This window comes from Palaemon carinicauda, chromosome 33 (genome assembly GCF_036898095.1).
Source record: "Palaemon carinicauda isolate YSFRI2023 chromosome 33, ASM3689809v2, whole genome shotgun sequence".
In the NCBI taxonomy this organism is placed as follows: Eukaryota; Metazoa; Arthropoda; class Malacostraca; order Decapoda; family Palaemonidae; genus Palaemon; species Palaemon carinicauda.
In genome coordinates, this window is record NC_090757.1 from 8,008,401 (window position 1) to 8,013,423 (window position 5,023).

Consider the following 5,023-nt stretch of genomic DNA (forward strand, 5'->3'; position numbering starts at 1 on the left):
TAACATGGAATAGGATAAGTGATGAAATTTTCACCAAGCCTATCAATCTTAATGCTGATGCCAGTACTAAACGTGAGGTTTTGACCACCATAGCTGCACAGTTCGATATTTTTGGGTTTAATTTGCCACTCATGAACAGGAGTAGGTTATTCATGCATAGGCTCCAATGTTGTAAAGATCTTGATTGGGACAAACCTCTTAATAATGACTGGGTTCGTGAATGGAAAAACTTGTGTAGGCAGGCAAATTCCTCCCCCATAATAAGAGTGCCAAGGTTTGTTGGTTCTAGGGACGGTGAATACAAACTAATAGCATTTACAGATGCCAGTCGTTCTCTTTATGGTGTTGTAGTTTTTATATGTCATGTTGAGACAAATCAGTGTTGTTTCCTACAAGCTAAAAACCGTATGGTTAATACACATTTGAAGAATAAGTCGATTCCGTCATTGGAACTTAATGCAGTTTTGTTTGGTGTTGAAAGCTTAATGGAGTTACACAGAGACCTTACAGGTGATGTGTGTATGAAGCCAATTAACATATCTCAATTACTGTTGTATACTGATTCAATATGCTCACTTCATTGGCTCAATTCTTGTGTGTCCAAGATGGAAAAAATGCAGAGACTTGGTGTATTTACCACTAACAGGCTTAATTCAATCCAGAGGCTATGTGAAAAGTGTTGTTTCCTACAAGCTATGTGAAAAGTGTTGTTTCCTACAAGCTAAAAACCGTATGGTTAATACACATTTGAAGAATAAGTCGATTCCGTCATTGGAACTTAATGCAGTTTTGTTTGGTGTTGAAAGCTTAATGGAGTTACACAGAGACCTTACAGGTGATGTGTGTATGAAGCCAATTAACATATCTCAATTACTGTTGTATACTGATTCAATATGCTCACTTCATTGGCTCAATTCTTGTGTGTCCAAGATGGAAAAAATGCAGAGACTTGGTGTATTTACCACTAACAGGCTTAATTCAATCCAGAGGCTATGTGAAAAGTACCCTGTTAAGTTTTGTTTCGTTTCAGGAAAAGAAAACCCAGCAGACAGCACTACTCGCCCCTTTTCTTATAGGTCTCTTATGAAAACAAATTTTCTTATTGGACCAGATTCAAACTTTATTAAGACTGAAGATGAATTATCTGTTGTCATTCCTAATCCACTGACTGTTGACAAAATGGCTCCTGTCATCGATCATAATGTATATGTGGGAATTAATTCTGAACATTCGCCAAATAGTTCCGGAAATGCTCATTTAATAGACCCTAATGATATTTCTGATTTCAGGAGATTGGTTTTGATTCACCGAAGAGTCTTGCGGTGTGTTATGAAATGGAAGCAGAAGATAGGGATAGAAGTCAGTCCTAAATCACCTAATAGTAACCTGTTTGCTCAGGCCCTTACCCAGATTATATCTACAGAGCAAAAATTGTTTTTCCCTGAAGTTTTTTCGTATTTTCAGGATCAAAAGGTTAGACTTAAAGACCTACCTAAGATAGTTACTCAACTGAATGTTTTTCTTGACAATAATAACGTTATTAGGGTGAAAAGTAAGTTTAAGACATGGGATGGTCAAAATGAATTTCCTATATTGTTGCCGAGGGATAGTGCTTTAACTAGACTAATTGTTCTTGATGCTCATTCGAAATTATCCCACTCTGGATGTTATGCTGTATTGTCTGCCATTAGACGTACGTTTTATGTTCCTAAACACTTTTCTACCATTAAGAAAATTCTTAAATCTTGTGTTCATTGTAGGAGATTCAACAACAGAACTTTCCAGTTGAATCAAAATGTTTATAGAGAGTTCAGATCTGACCCACCATCTATTCCCTTCAATAATGTTTTTATTGACTACCTTGGTCCTTTTACAGTTAAAACGGACTCTGAATCTCAAAAGGTTTGGTTACTTATTTTTGCATGTACTTGGAGTCGAGGAATTGATCTCAGGATATGTAATGACCTCTCGGTCAAAGAGTTTTTAAGATCTTTTCAACTTCATTGTTTTAATTATGGAGTACCACAGCTTGTTGTCAGTGACCTAGGCTCTCAGCTTGTTACAGGCGCCAACATAATTCATGATTTTATCAGTGATCATGAGACTCGGCTTTACTTTGAGGAGAACAATGTGAAACCCTTAACCTTTCAACAATACTTTAAGGGTTGTAGTAAACTCGGTTCCTTGGTTGAGACGTGTGTGAAAATGGTAAAAAGACTGCTCTTTGGTTCTATTAAGAATTGGGTTTTATCTTTTGCAGAGTTTGAATTTGTTGTAGAACACACTAAACATCTGGTTAATAAGCGCCCTATTGCATTCAAAAATGGATTGAGGGAAGCTAATGTTAATGATGTACCCGAACCTATAACCCCAGAGAAATTGATAAGAGGATACGATACTCTTTCTTTAAACCTAATTCCTTCACTGCAAGGAATGCCCAATGATCCAGACTGGCAAGCACCAGTTAGTTCAACTAGTCGTATCAATGATGAGTTTGAGAAACTTCGTAAAGTTAGGCAAAATTTGATTGAGAATTATCATTCGGAGTTTCTGGGGACACTTTTGTCACAAGCAGTTGATAAGAAGGATAGGTACCGTCCAGCCCAGCAACATAATATTAAGGTAGGGGACATAGTCCTTTTAAAGGAACTTAACACTAAACCTAGCAGCTATCCTATGGCTATTGTCCAGAAACTAGAAGTCAATAGCAATGGTGAGGTAACTGGAGTGACCCTTTTAAAGGGTAAGACCAAGGAAATTATAAAACGTCACATCTCGACTTTAATTCCTTATCTAGAGGTGAAGGATTTGTGTGAAGATAACTGTATCCCTACCCCTGATGTTGAACAAAATAATGACACTAATAATCTTCGTGTTCGCAGGAAGGCTGCGATATTAAGTGAGCAGCGAACACGAGCATATTTGAATATTTAGATTAAGTTTGATTGAATTCTTATACAATTTACATATAAAATTGTATCCCTGGCCTGCAATGTCCAGAAAATTACGAATATAATTCGTAACTTTTCATTTTTGTTTGTATTAACTTTGTATTTTGACTCAAAGGGAGTAGGTGGTTGTTTGATAGTTTTAAGTTGGTATTGAATTAGCTTGTTTTTCATTTTAACCCACTTCCATTGGTTCCCTTATTACCTTGTTATAACTATACAAGCCGATATGGTTATGTACTGTAAGACAGAAGCAGAGACATCTCTCCGTCGGCAGTATGGCAGCAACTCCTCCTCTAAGCCTTCTGTGAAATTATTAATCTTCGTTTTTTCAAGTGTTTTTCGCAGATGTGTTTCTTCATCAATAATTATACAGTGAGGAATATGTACAATATGTGGATGTTGTAAAAACCCCACTGGACCACTGGACATCTTCTTCTATTAGTTTACCACGACCATGTGCCACGTAGAGACGTATACAGTTCTGAAGTCCTCGTTCTCGAGTTATGGCCAAGGGTTTACTGTGATGTATTCAGCATCGTTATGTGTGATTGAGCCCAAGTGGAGTCCTAGCTTGATGTGTCGAAAAATTGGCTCCTTTTTCTGCAACGTGCTCTTGTGGTGAATGTCGTCGTCACTTCCACTTATATGCCTCTCTGGACAATAACAGGTATGGGGTTCAACTGAAGGAAGCGGGTTTTAGTTCGATTCCTTGTTATTGCCAGCACTTTCATTTATATTTAAGTAAAGGTCTTGCTAAATCCTTAATTATTAAATAACTATTCTTGGTCCTTTTGAGTCAATTTATTCATATAGAATTTCCAGGTTATTTGTGTCCAAGGTTGCATTTATTATGTTTATGGCTTTGGTTAATTTTTATTTGTGCGAAGCCCTGTAAAAGTTTTGCAGCTTAATTTTGAATAATTCTGGGGAAATTTAATTTGACTTGCTGTTTCCATGTCACTAATAGTGATATTGTTCATATTTTTAGGACAGAGTGGTTACGAGCTAAACATATTCACTGAATAGGACTTTCTCGCTTCGCCTACGTTTGGATGAGGTCCTTTCGTCAACAGGAATTCTATTTAATTATAAACCGGTCTAACATACGAATGTACTATTTGGCTTGCCACCTTCAGCGTGTTTATTGTTAATTGTAAGGTGTTAATAATTATATTAATTTGTGTGTTTAAGGCTGTTTAAATTACTTTCCTAAGTATTTGTTTAAGTGAATAAGTATATATATAAAGTTTAGTTCATATGTCGCACATTATGGATATCTCCTGTACTACCTTCCTATAAACTCTACATAAGTTTTTCGAGGTGCAGGTTTGCCGCATAATAGGCGCAAACAACTTTTGTTTTCATTCACTTTCAAAAGTTTCATACAAACACAAATATATTATGTTCCATGCTCACAAACATCATAATACATTAGTTGATTTTATTTCTAGTTATATAAAGGTCGAGTGTACGTAGGTACGGGTACGAAAGGGATGCCCTCAGACGGGTTCCTATTACTTAATCTGCGGCTCTTGGTGCACTGACGCACTATCCAGGAAGGTGTCTCATCCTGTATAACACTACGATATCATCATGTCCTTCATACATCTAACGAGACACATTCTACAATCTAAATATGTAACAAACATCAATTTATGATATTCATTCTCTGTCCAGAATACCTAAAGGTAACCTGACACTTGCACGAATTTGTGGCACGCATTGTCACGACTCGAGTCGTGAACTGGTGTGAACTCGTCGTGAACTGGAGTGAACTCGTCGTGAACCTGTCGTGACATTGTGGCATGTTGTGATGAGAATTTTGAAATGTTCAAAATTTTGGGCGGCGTGAACTATGCGCGACTCATCGTGAACTCGTTGGGACAATGCGGGAGGATGCGTGCCAGTGTGTGGCAATGCGAGCCATGCCACGACTGTCACGAACTGCCACGAATAGTTCACGAACAGTTCACGTCGAGTTCACGAGTAGTTGACATGTTCACGAATATGAGCGCGTCACAGCATGGCCGTGCCTTCCCATGACATGGTTACGTGTACTTCACGTATTGATG

At 37.6% G+C, this 5,023-nt stretch overlaps 1 long non-coding RNA gene across 1 annotated transcript; it reads left to right on the forward strand.

Moving 5' to 3' along the window:
* The first annotated feature begins 3,400 nt into the window (after positions 1-3,400).
* Positions 3,401-4,141, forward strand: LOC137626059 (uncharacterized). Its single transcript, XR_011040970.1, has 2 exons — positions 3,401-3,618; positions 3,940-4,141. It is a non-coding gene; the product is annotated as an uncharacterized lncRNA (long non-coding RNA).
* Positions 4,142-5,023: the final 882 nt, after the last annotated feature.